The sequence below is a fragment of the Vidua chalybeata genome, chromosome W (assembly GCF_026979565.1).
Source record: "Vidua chalybeata isolate OUT-0048 chromosome W, bVidCha1 merged haplotype, whole genome shotgun sequence".
NCBI lineage: Eukaryota > Metazoa > Chordata > Aves > Passeriformes > Viduidae > Vidua > Vidua chalybeata.
Window position 1 is genome coordinate 375,003 of NC_071569.1, and position 18,498 is coordinate 393,500.

Sequence of the window (18,498 nt, forward strand, 5' to 3'; positions counted from 1 at the left end):
TGTTAATTTCTGAGTGGGGCGCTCCTCAGTGGCCGCACCTAAAAATGCTGGGGGGCTGGAAATTCCAATTTGGCCCCTCACCGAGCCATGGCGTCTCTTCCCCATAATGTAAATTTGCAATTGATCACGAACGGACGTACTGAGGCCAGCAGCCCATTCAGACCTTTAATTTGGACAATATTTTTGGATTGCCTTGCAGGCCGTGGCCCACCTAGTCCTAAGACTGGCATGGCCATGCTCTGCAGCTCCCAGTGTGATGGCCACTTGTGTGGTGGGATGACCGTCACGTCTGCCCCTGTGTCCAACATCCCCTGAAGATAGGTAGAACACCCCTCGCACTTGAGTTTACACCACACGAGGGGTTTTTCCTCTCCCAACTTCCCAGCATAAAAGACTGAGAGTTCCAAGTCATTGCACAGAGCAGGAGGAATAGGAATTGCCTGTGCAATAACCTGGCCCTTTGGTAGGAAAAGGGGGGGGGTGGACACAGCATGCCGCAAGATAGAAGAGCCTCGGATTAAGGGTGGAAATCACCGGAGGAACCTCTATCTCTAGTGGGGTGCTTTTTGTGTCCCCAACAACGAGGTACCTGCAGTTCAGAAGGTCTTCTTTCCTCCTGGTTTCACAGCGGCAGATGTGCGATAGAAGCTCTGCATCTGCTATGAAGAACTGCCACTCCTGGGAACGAAAATGCACAGGATTAGTGAGTTGGAGCCGATAAGGCTCCCTGATGTCAGTGGTTGAGAGGCAGCCGCTCGCAGATGGAACTAGATGGTGAATCGCGGCTCCCCTCGCGGCACTGCGACTTGCCTCATTTTTATCAACACGCGAGGCAAGTGCGCATTCATTTCCTAGTTTTTTGAAATGGTGGGGTTCCTGTCCCCCCTCCCTCCTCCCGCAGTCCCGGACGATGAAGTCTTTAGAAGTGGGCAGCGATCCTGAAAGTGTCCTTCCTGATGACAGTGGAACCACCAGCGTGTGGATGGAAACCGCCTTGGAGCTGAGTTCTCTGGAGGAGCAGCAGCTGATGCGACCAGCTTGTCTCTTGGTCTCTTTGGGGCCCCCTCCTCCATCAGGTGTGCTTTCAGAGTGCACTCCTTGATGATCTGGTCGAGGGTCGGCGGTGGTGAAGCCAGCAGTGATAGGATGATTCTTTTGCACATTGAATTAGCGTTCATGTGCACCACTTCTAGGACCAGTCTGTCTCAGTGCTCAGGTCTCTCCACCCGTCTCTCGACCGCTGCCCGGACTCTGTCTACGAAATCTACAAAAGGCTCTGCAACACCTTGTTTAATTGCAGTATAGGGTACCACCGGATCCTTGGTGGGCATGCCCAGGAATGCACGCTCTGCTGCACCCCTGGACATGTCCAGCACAGCTGTTGGAATTCCCTGAGCCTGTAGTTGCCCTTCACTCCATTCTCCCTCACCCATGAGATGGTCTAAGGTGATTGGTTCTTCCGTGAAATCCAGGCTGTAAGGCTCTTCTCGGATTTCAGGAAACAGGTCTGCTGCCAGTTTCTTCCACCTCCTCTCCCACAGGCTGTATTCCGATGGGAGAAGCAGGCAGCTAAACAGACGCTTAAGATCTGCTGGCACTACGGTTCTGGATGTTAAAGTCGCTTTTAGAATGCCCTTAAAGAAAGGGCTTGCTCTGCCAAATTCACACAACGTCTTGCAGACCTCTTTCACTGATTCATAGGGAAAGGGTGCCCATGTAGGGTTCTCCTCTCCCCTGGCATAGGAGGCTGGAGTGTGGAGCGACTGCTCGACTTCATAGACTGGGCCCCGTCCCCTCCCCTCCCCCCTCCCACCCTCTGGGTATCCGAGGAGCAGGAGGACGTGGGGGCAGGGTGTGAGGGACAGGGCGGACAGGGCGGGGAGAATCTTCTCCCTGGGACAATGGTGCGGAGGTGAGAGAACCCTCCCTGCCGGGGGAGGGTGGGGCTGATGTTGCAGCAGGCAGGATGTGGAAGAAGGGAACGCCCACCCGAGGGGGAACAGGGGGTGGGGTGGCAACCCGATGCCTTGAGTAGGCGGTGCCCACGACCACAGGGAAGCAGGAGGGGGTGGGGTCAAAGGTGGGGACAAAGGGGACAAAGGGATTTTGGGAAGGGGAAGCCCTGCAATGTGGCCGCCCTCCATCTTGGGAAGACAAAGACCCTAACCACGTGGCCGCGGCTTCCTCAGGGGAACAAAGAAAAGAGTTTAGGGAAACCGAACTGCACAGGGTAGCGCTGAAATTGGGATTCTTAACTGGGAAAAAGGGATTGGGAAAGGGGTTTGGGGTTAGTTCCTCAGCAAAGTAGCCAATTTCGCCGAGGCGGGGATGCTGGGGGGGGGCTCGGGGGAGCCAGGAGCACGGTCCACGTTTGTGGAGTGGCCCTGCGTCTCATATCGATGGGGTACCCCCCCGCCCACCTGGGTTAGGGTAAGAAGGGCTAGGAGAGGAGGATGGGGAAGCGGTTTCAGGGAAAGCAACGGATTTTCTGGATGGCTTTTTTCCTTCTCGATTTGCGTTCCATGCAGACTCTGTTTTTACAACCTCCGATATAAATAAATGTGAAATGAACAGGGCCAATGCATTTATTAATGTTCAGCTCTTTATTAAAAAGATCAGCTGGGCAGGGGGCTCGACGCAGAGCTCACCCCCGCAGTTGTAGCTTTCCCACGTGGCCGAAAGGAAGGAGGTGTGCAGAGTCTGTCACTGAAGTCCAGAGCAGCAGCTGTCCCTTCTTCTTTCCTTGTGGCACACCGGTGGCCAGAAGGTGAGGAGGCGTGGCGTGCAGAGTCTGTTGCTCACATCCAAAACAATAGCTGTCCCCGCTCCTTCCGTGGTGGCAGCACCAGGGCTCTCTGTCTCTCTGTCTCCCTGCTTCTCACAGCCTAACATAGTCTATTCTTTCTTAGGTGATGGCGACGGGTAAAAGTCAATCAGGGGATGTGTTTCCTTCTTCCTCAGCTAGGGCATTTGTCTAGACTCCTCTACTGTGTTCAGTTTTTGATTTATAGTCCTTTTTATCTCCTAAAATACTCCCATGATCCTAAGGGGTTTTTATTTGCATGTTAGTCCCAGAATGGCAGTGTGGAGGGGTGGGAGGCCGGTTATCTCCAGGTAGTTTAGAGAAAACAGAGCAATTAGCTAATTAGCATTTCAATATTGGTACTTAGCTAGAGTTAGTAGTTTTTTAGTGTTCCCATGAGAACTAAGAAGGCCCTGCCTGCGTCTCTGGGGAACACGTGGAAACTGTTCATAACAAATCCCTCCTCTATTTCTTTGATCGGGCTTAAGCCCGCATCAACTTACAGTCTTTGGCTTTTGAGGGCTAACTTCTTTTGGCATTTGTATGCTTTTACTCATGTCTGATGGCGATTCTAGTGTTCTTTAGAAACCAAGTAAGACTTAATAATTAAAATTTTTTCAGTTAACTCCTTTGACTAAAGGACACTTAGTCTTATTAAACAATTACCAAGTACTTAAACCTTTACTATGGTACTTTAAGTCAGAAACAGTTAACACCTTACTGTATATCAGTCTCTAGCAAGTCTTCCTTAAAGTTAATTTTAAGTCCTCTGGTTTCTTAATTACTGTCCATGCACAAGAGGAGGCAGGTGACACTGTTGGGTCTGGTCTAGCATCTAGGGGTGGCACTGGTCCTTTGACTCTGGTGACGTGGGTCCAGCCTTTTTCTTGAGTCTGCCCCGCAGTGTGTGTGGTGAGTAGCACCTGGAAAGGTCCTTCGAATTTGGGGGTTAATGGAGTGGTGGTGTTCCAGGACTTTATCAACACCCAATCCCCAGGACTGGTGTTGTGCGCATTGGTGTCTAGCGGGGAAGTTTGGGGGAGATACCCCTTCTTCCTGAGTACTTCTAGGGATTTTCCTATGACCTCTAAATTTTTCTGAGTTGCTGCCTCCCCTTCCAGATAATCTGCTGTACTGAAAGGGGTGATTAAAAAAGGGAGTCCAAACATAATTTCATAAGGAGAGACCCCTATGTCGGACCGAGGTCTGGTTCTGATGCGCAAGAGAGCGAGAGGTAAACACCTGAGCCAATTCATCTTTGTTTCTTCAATTAATTTAGTTAACACATTTTTAAGAGTTCTATTCATCCTTTCTACTCTTCCAGAGCTTTGAGGATGCCATGGGGTGTGCAATCTCCACCTTATCCCCAGGGCTTTTGTTACTTGATGTAAAGTTTGAGCGACAAAATGTGGGCCTCGGTCTGAGTCAGTGTTATTGAGTAGCCTGTATCGTGGTATGATGTTTTCTAGGATTATTCTTGCAACTTCCTGCGTGGTTTCTTTTCTGGTTGGGAAAGCCTCCACCCAGTGAGTGAGATGATCTACTATCACTAGTAAATGTTTGTACCTCTGCACAGAGGGCATTTCAGTGAAATCTACTTTTATGTTTTGAAAAGGTCTCAAAGCAAGTTTTCCTCCCCCACATGCTGTTTTTCTCATTACCTTTTGGTCAGTTTTCAGGAAAATCGCACACCCTCTTGTGACTGCCTTCGCCAGATCATACACTCCAAGACATAAATTTTCCCATAAAAAGTGGTCGCACAAACCTTGGATTCCCCAGTGGGTCAATTCATGTAACTCTACTAGCACTCTTCGAGCTAGGGTTTTATTTAGGAACCTACACCCATCAGGAGTTAACCATTCTCCTTGTTCCCCTTGATGTAATTCTAGTTCTTTTATTGTTTTTAATTCTTTTTCACTGAACCTTGGCTCTTCTTTTCTTTCTCTACTTGGTCCTACTTCTATTTTAAAAGCTTTTACTGGGTTTCTTGAGTCTAAGGCTGCTTCTTTAGCTATCTGATCTGCTAATCAGTTTCCCTTTTCTTCACGGGTGTGTCCTTTCTGATGTCCCTTTATATGCACCACAGCTATCTCTGCAGGCTTTTGTAAGGATTCTAATACTAGTTTTATCAGTTTCTCATGTACCAGGTTCTTCCCTTTGGAGTTTAAGTAGCCACGCTCCTCCCAAATTTTTCCGAAGGTATGGATGATCCCAAACGCATATTGCGAGTCTGTGTAAATAGATCCTTGGTCTCCCTCTAACAGGTCTAATCCTCTTTTCAAAGCATAGACTTCACAACACTGGGCTGACCAGTTCGAGGGCAGTTTCCCTTTTTTCATGACTTTCATGTCTTCCCCATCTATGACAGCATATCCTGAGGCTCTTTTCCCTCCTGCTACTCTTGAGGACCCATCTATAAAAAGGGATCTCCCGTATGGCAAGGGTACATCTTCTAAATCCTCTCTCACTTTGGTCTGTAGATTTATGAGTTCAACACAATCATGTTCTAGATCCGCCAGGGGTTCTCCGGCAAGAAATTGTGCAGGGTTTAGACATTTGGAGGTGACTAACTCTAAGTCACCTGTGTTCATTAAGATGATCTCATACCTCAATATTCTAGAGTCAGTCAACCACTGCTGAGCTTTTTGGCTTAGCACTGTTTTGAGATCGTGGGGGGTGTGGACTTTAATTTTCCCTTGCAGAGTCAATTTTTGGGCTTCTTCTATCAGGATAGCTGCAGCTGCGATTACTTGTAGGCAAGTTGGCCATCCTCTGGCTACTGGGTCTAGTAGTTTTGAGAAGTAGGCTATTGGTTTTTTTTGTCTTCCCCATTCCTGGGTTAATACCCCATATGCAATTCCCCCTTCTGTACTCACAAACAGGTTAAACTCTTTCTTAAGGTCAGGCAGGCTTAGAACAGGTGCCGAGGATAGTTTATCTTTCAAGCCTCGTAGCTGTTCCTCATCCTCTTCTGTCCACTTTACAGGCTCAGAGTCTACTAAGTTATCATAAAGGAACTTCAGGCTTTTGATGTATTGATCTAACCACAGTTTACAATAACCAAACAGGCCTAGTAGCTTCCTTACATCTCTCTTGGTCTTGGGAGCTGGGATAGACAGGATACCTGAGATTCTCTCAGGACTTAGTTTCTTATACCCTCCTCCAATTATGTGACCTAGGTAGGTCACTTCAGATTCTACAAATTGTAGTTTTTCTTGGGATACTTTTAGGCCGTTTTCTCCCAGGAAATTTAGGAGTCGAACACTGGTGGTTTTGACCCGGTCTTGCTCATTTCCAGATACTAATAAGTCATCTACATACTGTAAGATCTGAATGTTTTCTTCAGGGGTGAACTGCCCTAGTAGTTCCTCTAGTGCTTGCCCAAAGAGGTTTGGGGATTCTGTAAACCGCTGTGGGAGGCGTGTCCATCTTAGCTGTTGCTTTCTCCTTCTGTCAGGATCTTCCCACTCAAATGCAAACCAGTCACGACATTCCTCTGCCAGCGGACATGCCCAGAAGGCATCTTTCAAATCTATTACTGTGAACCAGGCATGCTTCCTTGGAATTTGGCTTAAAAGGGTATAGGGGTTGGATACCACAGGGTGTCTGGTAATAGTCCTCTTGTTTACTTCCCTTAAGTCTTGAACTAGTCTGTATTTCCCCTCTGCTTTTCTTACGGCTAGTATAGGAGTGTTATGGGGGGACATGCATGATTCTAGAACACCTTGCTCTAATAGTCGTTCGATCACTGGGGCTAATCCTCTCCTGCCCTCAGGGGATATTGGGTATTGCTTGACTCAGATAGGGGGTGTATCTTTCTATTTTTATTGGCGTGATGTTCAAGTATCCACACTTACTTTCTTCTGCCCATACTCTGGGATCTATTTCCTCTATGTCTCTCTGGGTCAGCCTCATGACCTGGACTACCATCCTCCCATCTATTGGGGTGATCCCTACCCCCAGTTGAACTTGCAAGTCTCTTCCCAAGTGGTTACTTCCTAAATTTGGCAGATAGATAAAGTCTGCCAAACATTGTCTTGAATTCCCCTTGATTTCTATATTCTCAACTATAGATGCTTTAAATGGTCTTCCCTCTGCCCCTAAAACCTCACAGACCTTCTTCCCAATGGTGATTCCTATTGGTAACTTGTTTATACTGGACTTATCTGCCCCTGTGTCAACTAAGAACTCAAATTCTTCATAGTGGGGACCTACCTCAAAGTTTACCAAGGGCTCTTCTTGATGGTTCATTGGGTCCCCTAACTTATAGAGCCCCTGACACCCCTAGTCGTCTCCCCTTGAAATCTCTTCTAAGACTTCTTGTTCTTTATGCATTACCTCATCAAACTGAAACTTCTTACAATTCCTTTTAAGGTGTCCTATCTCGCCACAGTAATAGCACCTCCTGTTGCTTTGTGAGGCCTCAGGTTTCCTGAACTCATTAAAGTTCTTATTTGCTCCATATGATGGTGTTGGTTGGTCTCTAATTTTTGGTAATGGCCCTGGTCTACTCTCACTTGACTTAGGTGGCAGTGCTGGTGATCTGTCTGCTCTTATACTTTCTCGAGCAACCTCAACCATAATTCTAGCCTTAGTTTTGGCTTTTTCTTCTTCCCTCCTTAAATAAACTCTCAGGGCTTCTTTGAGCAGCTCATTCATATTCTTTTCTTGCCAGTCCTCCATCTTTTCTAGCTTCCGTCTAATATCGGGCCAGGATTTGGTGACAAACTGGACCTTCAAGAGGACTTGGCCCTCTGGGCTATCTGGGTCTATATTTGAATATAACTGGAAATTTCGTTTTAGTCGGTTAAGCCACATTGCTGGCATCTCATCCTTCTCCTGTGTACTATCAAAGGCCAATTTTGTGTTGCTTCCCCTAGGGATAGACTCTTTGATCCCTCTTATCATGAGTGACCTATAGTCTCTCATGTTTTGCCTTCCTTCTTCCTGGTTGGGATTTCAGTTGGGGTCTACTAAGGGTATCTTTTGGTCCCCTGGGGGCCCCAATCTATTTTCTCTTTCCCATCTCTTCACCCCTGCTGTTCGGATCATCCGGACCTCTTCTGGAGAGAACAGAATGCTTAGAATAGAGTTAAGCTCTCCCCAGGTATAAATATTTGGCCCTAGAAATTGGTCTAACTGGTTAGATATTCCAGTGGGGTCTTCTACTAAATTTCCTAGCTCTTTCTTAAATCCCCGGACTTCGGAAGCTGTCAGAGGTGCATCTACAAACCCAACTCCTCCAGCTGCTCCACCCATAGGGACTTCCCTAAGGGGAAAGAGCCTTTCTACCCCTGGTGCTTTGTATCGGGTGTTACAATATGGCCCTCCTTCTAAGGCCCCAGGTAGGGAGATAGTAGTTGAGACAGGTGCACTAGGCAAGGGAGCTCCCGTTGGGGAAGAGGGAGTTGGGGAGGTGGTTGGAATAGAGGTGGGAAAACCGGGGAAAGGAATAATAGGAGGGGTCGAAGGATTAACTGGGGAAACTGTTGGAGAGGTAACAGGAGTAGAAGGGGGTAGGTAATCAAGGGGGTGCCATCTTTTTCTTTTTCTAGTCTCTTCTTCTCCATTCTCTTTGTCTTCCTCTCTATTTCTTTGTAACTTGCATATTCTCACAGTCTCATTATTTATAGAATTCTCCAGCCAGCAAGCTGCATAAGATAGTTGTTCTATATCAAGGTCCTCTTGGGTTTTTAGGTGTTGGTTTAACTGATTACACATCCACTGATCTTGGGTTCCATACCATGGCCACTCTCCCTGTAATTCTAACTTCAGCCATACTTCTATACTGTAATGTATCATCTTACTCTTGTCTAGACCCTTCGTGGTCTCCCGAGAATCCCATTGGTCTAACAGTTGCCCTAAGGGGCTGTTAGGGGGAATCCTCTTTGCTTTCTCTTTGGAAGGATTTGCTCCTTTACTATAACCTCTTCCCATTTTCAGGCCTCAGAAAGAAAGGGAAAGAAAATACTTTAAATGGTGTCTCTATGTAAAATGGAATATACTGACAGGCAACTAAAGCTCCCTTCCCACAACTTAGCATTTTGAATCCCTTGCCTGAACTTAGTCTCTTTTAACTAAACCCCCACTCTTGGTAGTACCTTCTGGACACTTTACATTGTTTCTTGGCTAGGACAATCATTAGTCACATTCACATCTATTGTCCTCTGTTCTCTTGCTCTTCGGCCTAAGTTTTGGACTTCTTGCTGGACTTTCTAGGCTTGTACTCCTTCTAAGTCTCGCCCCGACTCTTACTTGGCCTTTTGCCTAACCTTCTTATTAGTCTTAGGAAGCTTGGTCTTCCTGCCGAGGTAAGGTCAAACGTCCTGCCGAGCCTTACACTCGAACTCCGGGCAAGCCCCCTTGCCTGACTCTCCTACTAGGCTTGGGAAGCTTGCCTTCCTGCCCTTCTGCTTACTCGGGTTCATGCCTGCTCTGACAGGGACATCCCGCCCTACCTGCCAGGGACATTCCCCTACCTGCTATGCCGGGGACCTCCGTCCATGCCTGCCATGGACATCTTACCTGCCCTGTTATCCTGTCCTGCCTGCTGGGGACATGCCTTTTGCCTGGTGGGGACATGACCTCTGCCTGGCGGGGACATACCTTCCTCCCAGCGGGGACATGCCCCCTGCCCGACAGGGACATGCCCTCCGCCTGCTGGGGACATGCCCACTCCTGCCTGCTAGGACATCCCGCCCTACCTGCCAGGGACATCCCACCTGCCATCCTATCTCATCCTGCCTGCCAGGGACATGCCTTCTGCCTGGCAGGACTTGCTGTTCCTGCCTGCTAGGACATCCCACCCTACCTGCCCTGTTATCCTGTCCTGCCTGGCGGGAACATGCCCTCTGCCCGGCGGGGACATGCCTTCTGCCTGGCGGGGACATGCCACTCCTGCCTCCTCGGACATCCCACCTGCCCTGTTGTCCTTTCCTGCCTGGCAGGGACATGCCTTTTGCCTGGTGGGGACATGTCCTCTGCCTGGCGGGGACATGCCACTCCTGCCTGCTGGGACACCCCGCCCTACCTGCCAGGGACATCCCACCTGCCATCCTATCCCATCCTGCCTGCCTGGGACATGCCCTCGAGGACCTCCACATCCCACCTGCCCTGCTGGGGACATTCCCCTTGCCCTGATTGCCAGGGACTTACTTTGCCCCTAGGGCACCTCCACAGGCTCGGAGGAGGGCCTGCTTTACTTCTAAGGAGACGCCTCAGTCACTCCTGTATTCCACTCACTTCCCCCCGTTCCCGGCTGGCCCCTTCGCAGGAGTCCGGAAACACGGTACTAGCGGGTCCCTCTCACTTCGGGGGTCCGAGCTGGCGGCCCCCGTCTCAGACACTCACTGATTCGCTCGTCCCCTGGTTTTTCTTACCAATCTGACGCTCCTCTGTGTTGCTTGTCTCACTTCGGGGGTCCGAGCTGGCGGCCCCCATCTCAGACACTCACTGATTCGCTTGTCCCCTGGTTTTTCTTACCAATCTGACGCTCCTCTGTGTTGCTTGTCTCACGCTGATCCTAGGCTCTGAAGGTAGCCAGCGACTCCCGAGGGTCCCTCGAAGCAGATGGTCGAGCTGTCCAGCTGTCCGGGGGTCCTCTTTGGGCGTGGCTATCCCGGATGAGCCCCCAACTGAAATGAACAGAGCTAATGCCTTTATTAATGTTCAGCTCTTTATTAAAAAGATCAGCTGGGCAGGAGGTTCGACGCAGAGCTCGCCCCCACAGTCGTAGCTTTCCCACGCGGCCGAAAGGAAGGAGGCGTGCAGAGTCTGTCACTGAAGTCCAGAGCAGCAGCTGTCCCTTCTTCTTTCCTTGTGGCACACCGGTGGCCAGAAGGTGAGGAGGCGTGGCATGCAGAGTCTGTTGCTCACATCCAAAACAATAGCTGTCCCCGCTCCTTCCGTGGTGGCAGCACCAGGGCTCTCTGTCTCTCTGTCTCCCTGCTTCTCACAGCCTAACATAGTCTATTCTTTCTTAGGTGATGGCGACAGGTAAAAGTCAATCAGGGGAAGTGTTTCCCTCTTCCTCAGCTAGGGCATTTGTCTAGACTCCTCTACTGTGTTCAGTTTTTGATTTATAGTCCTTTTTATCTCCTAAAAATACTCCCATGATCCTAAGGGGTTTTTATTTGCATGTTAGTCCCAGAATGGCAGTGTGGAGGGGTGGGAGGCCGGTTATCTCCAGGTAGTTTAGAGAAAACAAAGAGAGCAATTAGCTAATTAGCATTTCAATATCGGTACTTAGCTAGAGTTAGTAGTTTTTTAGTGTTGCCATGGGAACTAAGAAGGCCCTGCCTGTGTCTCTGGGGAACACGTGGAAACTGTTCATTACAAATGGAGCTTGGGGAAGCAGCTTTTTATGGAGCGATCTCTGTCGATTCCCTCTGCTAGCCTGGCCCCTGCACACTCCCAGAACTCTGCCTTGTGGGCATCCTCCACGTTTAAGCGTGGGAAGGAGAAAAACAGCCATCGCACAAACTGTTTGACCGAACTCTTGGGGTAGGGGCCCTTCACTGATAAAACCCCCTTAACTTGGTTATAGAATTCCCTTTGTTGGGTCGATAGCACGGTCCCCATGCTATTTCTACCCACAACCTCACCCCTGGTGCAGAAGAAGAGCAAAAAAACCCCAAAAAATGCGAAAGACCCCGGCGGCCACCACTCACGCTGCACGCTGCGTGTTCCGTACCCTCGGAAGCGGCAAAGCCCACCCAAGTGATGGAGAGTATAGCCCGGGTACCCTCCCTGCTAAGTACTCACCAAACCGAAATGTTCGCAAATAAAACTGCTACCAGGGTTTTCTTTCCTGGGAAGTGTCCGTTCTTTGGCTTTCCGTGGCTGCGAATGGTTATGCTTCCAGTCCCACGTGGAAAACACGGCGTGTTTCCCCGTGGGTGGCGGACACATCCCTGACTTACTTCAGGGCTCTTTTCCCGTTTTCAGTCCTGCACAGAGCACTTTTTCCGCAGACCGCGATTCTGCAGTGGCGGCGGGTTTCCGCACGGATCACGCTCGCTGGTCTCGGCGGCGGCGCGGCTTTGCGGCTGCGGCGCTTTCTCCGCACGGCTCCTGGGTGCTCTGTGGTGGCTCTCCACCTGCGCTACGACTCTGTGCTGGCCGTGGCCCCGATGTTGGTCGCCACTTCCGGCGGCACATCACTTTTCCCACCCCGACCGGCTTCCGAGAACGCTGCTCGTCAGGGTCGATGCCGCTGCTACTTCCGGGTGCTTCTGCTGCTGCACTCCGGGTGGGCTGGTCGCGCTTCGTTGTCAGCACGAGGGAAGGAAACGAAGAGGCAGGGAATTGTCCAAACCCATCTGCATTGTGGCTGGGCACTTACTTGGTTGCAGGACCTGCAATGGAAGAGCCATGGCCACTCTCAGCCTCGCTTGGACGAATCTGGCCCCAAGGCTGGGGTGCCGCGGAGGGATATAGGGGTGGGACAGGGGAGGACGGGAGCTCTCCGCCCAATGAACACAGACGCTGTGGCGGTGACATTGCCACAATGGCCAATGGGCACACGACGAGGGCAGACACGGGGGTTCAGGGCCAGTGGGACCGCGGGAATGAGGTGATGAGCACGGAACTGCCGGGGACCGGACGGGGGAGTGGTCACAGGAGTGGCACGGGAGAAGACCCAATGGCCAGCAGCCTGGGGCTAACTTCCGTGGGGGGGGAAGACACGGGGGACACACGAGGATACATAGAACCGGTAAGCTAACAAAGACCAGAACCCCAAATCTGAACACCCAAAACCCAGAATGCAACACCCATTTGTATTTCTGGAGTGACAGGGGGATCCCAACAGCTGACTGAATTGGAGGCTTAAATCAGCCTATCTGGGAATGAATGGCAAAGGCACCCCACTGTCACTGGTCCAGAGGCTCCATGCATCCTTGGCACAGAATCATAGAATCATTAAGGTTATAAAAATATCCAAGATCATTGAGTCAAAATATTATCCCAGTGCTGCCAAGTCTACCACTAAACCACATCTCTAAGCATCACATCTACACCTTTTTTGAATACTTCCAGGGACAATGATTCCACCTGGGCATTCCCTGGGCATCCTGCTGACAGTCAAAGAACAGGTGCCCATTGCTATCACATTGGTGCACCAGTGGCATTATCGCACCAACCAAAACTCTCTTATTCCTATCCATAAGCTGATTCATCGACTGGACAGACAAGGAATGATTCACAGGACCTGCTCAGACTTTAACAACCCCATATTGCCAGTGAGAAAGTCTAATGAAGAATGGAGACTGACAGTGGACCATCGTGGCCTGAATGAAGTCACACCATCACTAAGTGCTGCCCTACTGGACATGCTGGAACTTCAATATGAACTGAAGCCAAATGCAGCAAAGTGGTGACACCAGTGATATTGGTAATGTATTTTTCTCAATCCCTTTGGCAGCAGAGTGCAGGCCACAGTTTGTTTTCAGTTGGAGGGGCATCCAGTACACCTGGAATCAACTGCCCCAGAGGTGGTCCTATTGTTGATAGGGTCATAAGTAAAATTGACTAAATACCACCAAGATTGGAATTATTTTTCAAATTTTAGTTGCATTATCCGAAATCACCTGTTGAATTTCAGTGGGTAAGGTGTCGTCTTCACTTACTCTATAATTGTTGCTGCCATAGATTGCATCTGCTGTTGAACTTGGATACAACTAAGAGCTAGAGAAGCATTATTTTCAGCTGCACCAAGTACACCCAGAATCAGTTGTTTGTCCCTTTCATTAATTCTTTCCCATTGAGGCAGCATATCAGGTAAGAGCCATTAATTACTTAGATCTCAATATTAATAGAGAAGTCTATAATGGGTGTTCTAATATGTTTAAATCACTTGTTGTTGTGCTCAGTTTATTTAAAAGTACTTCAGCATGTATACTATTTAAGACTCTTAATCCTGACCCTATTATATAGGTCACATCTTTCCTTGTTTGCTTTGGAGAAATAGGGGATCGCCCATGTATCCATGTGTTGTGGTTTGACACTGGCTAAGTGAAAAAACTATTCACTTATTCTCCTCTGCTATAGTGAAGGAGAGGAGGGGGAAAAAAAAACCAAAGGGCTCATGAGTTGAGATATGGTTTAGAAGAAAACATTAAATGCAAAACAGGCTCAAATTTAAACCGTATAAAGGAAAAAATATTAATATAATTAAAAGAGGATAATGAGAACTAAAAGAAACCTTTAGAAGAACTTTTATCCCTGTTCTAGGGTGATGGTCTGGTGCTTGTATCCCAAATCATGTGTTCTGTTCATGCCTGATATTATGTTCTGTGCCTTCAGGACTGACTCTGAAAGATTGTTTTGCCTTGTTATCAGCCGGCTCACCTCCCCCCATGCTCTGTGTCTAGGAGAGGCTTGGCTGGCTTGGCTTGCTTTGGCTTGCTTGTTTTGCTTGCTTGCTTGCTTGCTGGCTTGCTTGCTTGCTTTTGCTTCTGCTTATTAGTTAGTTTAGCTAGGCAGTCCAATTTTTACCCTGGACTGTTTCTTTTTCCCTTCCCTTTCCCTTTCCTGAATATCATCTGAACCTGCTCTGGACCTGGACCTGGGAAACATCAAGAAACACCGAGAGTCTGCATTTTGTGACCTGCAGCAGCCATCCCCAGCGCCGGAGACTGATAGCTGGGCGACCACTCCCAGGAGAGACTTTCTGAATTTGTCATCTCTTCAGAACAGTGAAAGAGTCTTGTCATCTGGTGTTGTTTTTGTATTGGGGAGTGTTTTTGCTTGCTAAATAAACAGGTTTTTTTCCACTTCTCTCTGAGGAAAATCCTTCCCGAACCAGGTGGGGGAGGGGCCGTGGGGGGTTGGTTTTCTGGAGGCTCCTTCCGGAGGTCTTCTCCCAAATTTTGCCCTAAACTAGGACAAATATTTTGGCGCCCAACTCGTGGCTCAAGAGAGTGGAAAAAACCCTGTTCTAATAATATTTTCGTTGCAATTACTCTGGGCTGGTATAGAGCAGTTACTGGCTATGTTGTTTGAATTCATAATGTCTCTTGGGGTGCAGGCCTGCATGTGTTTCTGGTCCCTAGGGTTTTTTGAGGTCTTAATACCTCTGTGGTCCTTAGGTTTATTTTCTTATCCAGAAGTAGCTTCGGTATTGTCCCTAATACATAGCTTTTGCAGTAGAGGGGCACTGACCAGAATATCCATCGGGCTGGGCTTGGTTGTAATGGCTTGCAGGAGGTTTATAAAGGTGCTGGAGTCTGTTCCAGGAATGTATGGTTCATGGTTATGGTTGTGCACCCAGTTTGTTAGAGGAGAAGCAGGAGATGAGGCTTTTCAGCCTTTGCTTTCCTTCTTCTCCTCTGAATCTGTTACATCCCTATTGGAGAATGTTCAGTTTCCCCTGAATGTTAAAGAGACCATCTTTCTGGTATTTAATTTGGTAAGCTTTCTCTATACAGTCTGCAGCTTCTCTAGAATGAGGGCTGAGATTTCTAGAAGGGCTGATGAGACCCCTGACCCAGGAGTAGACCCAGGTGTGAGAAATCCTGAGTGGTGTGGGAAATGGGAGGATATGGGCCAAATCTTAAAGGAGTTTTCTGACCCTATAGTCTGGGACTTTTCATGTGAACAAATTCAGAACCCAGCAGAGGTGGCAAAGTACCTGAAAGAGAAGTGCCATGATACCCCTAAGGAGAAAAAGATCATTGCAGTGAGCTGGGCCCTGGCATATGCTTATTGCACTCTGCTTGATACTGTAGGGCAGCAGACGGAGGAAGGGGGGCAGGGAGATAAACCAGCAGCTATCCCAGTCACTCAGGCTGCAGCCAACAGCCCAGGCTCGAAGCCAGCAGCTAAACCAGACTGTAAGCCTCAACCAATGGCTGTTGCTACTAGTACGAGAAGTGGAAAGTGCACAGAGAAGACTGATCGACCAGTGGATGACAATGATGATTATGATGCAGGAGAAGGACCCTCAACGCCTCCTGACATAAAATCAGGAGTCAAAGCTACTGGTATAAGATCAGAGGCCAATATTGAGTCCTTTTCCCTGAAGGACCTCCGTGGCCTGAGAAAGGATTACACTCGACGACCTGATGAGTCTATAATTAGTTGGTTGGTCCGTCTTTGGGATGCTGCAGGTGAAGCCACAATCCTGGATGGCACTGAAGCGAGGCATTTGGGATCCCTGTTACATGATCCTGTCATTGACCAAGGAATGATGAGGGGGCTAACCCTCACAGCCTCTGGGCACGGGTCCTGGAAAGTGTAGCACAAAGATACCTGTGTGCAGATGATCTTTACATGCAGCAGACCCAGTGGAAGACTATAGAACAAGGGATCCAACGCCTGAGAGAAATGGCAGTGGCAGAGATTATCTTCTCAGATGAAATAACAACTAGGAATCCAGACATGGTACCATGTACATCTGTGATGTGGCGAAAAATTGTACGGCTTGGGCCGCATGAATACGCTTCTGCTTTAGCAATAATGAAGCGGGATGAGAGGGATGAGACCGTGCTCGATATGGCAAAGAAGCTCCGAGCATATGCAGATGCTGTGCATGGCCTGACACATGCCAGAATTGCAGCAGTGGAAACGCGTCTACAGAAATTAGAAAACAAGATAGAGGAGAATCACCAGAAACTCAGGGAGGAGATTAAAGAGGACCTTCTCCAAATCTCGGCAGTACAAATTAGAGGCTCTGGTATCCAACGCAGACGTTCCCCAGATGGAGAGAGAAGGTACACCCCACGAGCTGAGCCATGGTTCTTCTTGCGTGATTGCGGAGAAAACATGAGGAGATGGGACGGAAAATCTACTGCTGCTCTGGCACAAGGGGTGCGTGAATTGAAGGAAGGTAAGACTCAAAGAGGAAATTCCACCAAAAGGAAAGCAGCCCCAATTGCCTGTAGCCAAGCCTCCAGGTATGATGATGATGATGACATGTCCGATCCCCTGGAAGGAACCTCTAAGACATATGCCCAAGGAAAGAAGGATAACCAGGCTTAGAGGGGCCCTGCCTCTAGCCAGGTAGAGGTGAGGGAAAACCGAGTTTTCTGGACTGTGTGGATCCGTTGGCCTGGCACATCAGAACCACAGAAATATAAGGCTTTTGTTGATACTGGTGCGCAATGCACATTGCTTCCATCAAGACATGTGGGGGCAGAATCTGTCTCCATCGCTAGCGTGACAGGGGGATCACAGGACTTTACCTTGGGGGAAGCTGAGGTGAGCCTGACCGGAAATGAATGGAAGAAACACCCTATCGTGACTGGCCCAGAGGCCCCAGGCATTTTGGGTATAGATTACCTCCGAAGGGGGTATTTTAAAGACCCAAAAGGACTCAGGTGGGCATTTGGGATAGCAGCTGCAGTGACAGAGGGCATGCAGCAATTGAACACCTTGCCTGGACTGTCTGAGAATCCAACTACAGTAGGACTTCTGAAGGGAGAAGAGCAAAAGGTACCAATTGCCACTTCAACAGTGCATCGCCGGCAATACAGAACAACTCGAGATGCTGTGGTTCCCATCCATAAGATGATTCGAGAGCTGGAGAGCCAAGGGGTGGTCAGCAAAACCCACTCACCCTTCAACAGCCCTATTTGACCTGTGCATAAGCCTGAAGGAGAATGGAGATTGACTGTGGACTACCGTGCATTGAATGAAGTGACTCCACCACTGAGCGCTGCTGTGCCGGACATGCTGGAACTCCAGTACGAGCTGGAGTCCAAGGCAGCAAAGTGGTACACCACTATTGACATTGCTAACTCGTTTTTCTTCATTCCTCTGGCAGCAGAATGCAGGCCTCAGTTTGCCTTTACGTGGAGGGGAGTGCAGTATACCTGGAACCGACTGCCCCAGGGGTGGAAGCACAGTTCTACCATCTGCCATGGACTGATCCAGGCTGCACTAGAAAAGGGTGAGGCTCCAGAACATTTATAGTATATTGATGATATCATTGTTTGGGGGAACACAGCACCAGGAGTGTTTCAGAAAGGAGAGGAAATCATCCGAATCCTCCTGGAAGCTGGTTTCGCCATCAAGAAGAGTAAAGTTAAGGGACCTGCTCGAGAGATACAGTTCCTGGGAGTGAAGTGGCAAGATGGACGGCGTCAGATTCCTACAGATGTCATCAACAAGATCACAGCTATGTCCCCACCAACCAGAAAGAGGGAAACACAAGCTTTCCTAGGCGCCATAGGCTTTTGGAGAATGCACATTCCTGAGTACAGTCAGATTGTGAGCTCTCTTTACCTGGTCACCCGCAAGAAGAACAATTTCCATTGGGGCCCTGAGCAGCAACAAGCTTTTGCCCAGATTAAAAAGGAGATTGCTCATGCAGTAGGCCTTGGCCCAGTCAGGACGGGACCAGAGGTCAAGAATGTGCTCTAGTATGCAGCCGGGAACCATGGTCTGTCCTGGAGCCTTTGGCAGAAGGTGCCTGATGAGACTCGAGGCCGACCACTAGGATTTTGGAGCCGGAGCTACAGAGGGTCTGAAGCCAACTACAACACAACAGAGAAGGAAATCTTGGCTGCCTATGAAGGAGTCCAAGCTGCCTCAGAGGTGATTGGTACAGAAGCGCAACTCCTCCTGGCACCCCGACTACCAGTGCTGGGGTGGATGTTCAGAGGAAATGTTCCCTTCACCCACCATGCCACCAGTGCTACATGGAGCAAGTGGATTGCTCTCATCACGCAGCACGCCCGTATTGGTAAACTGAA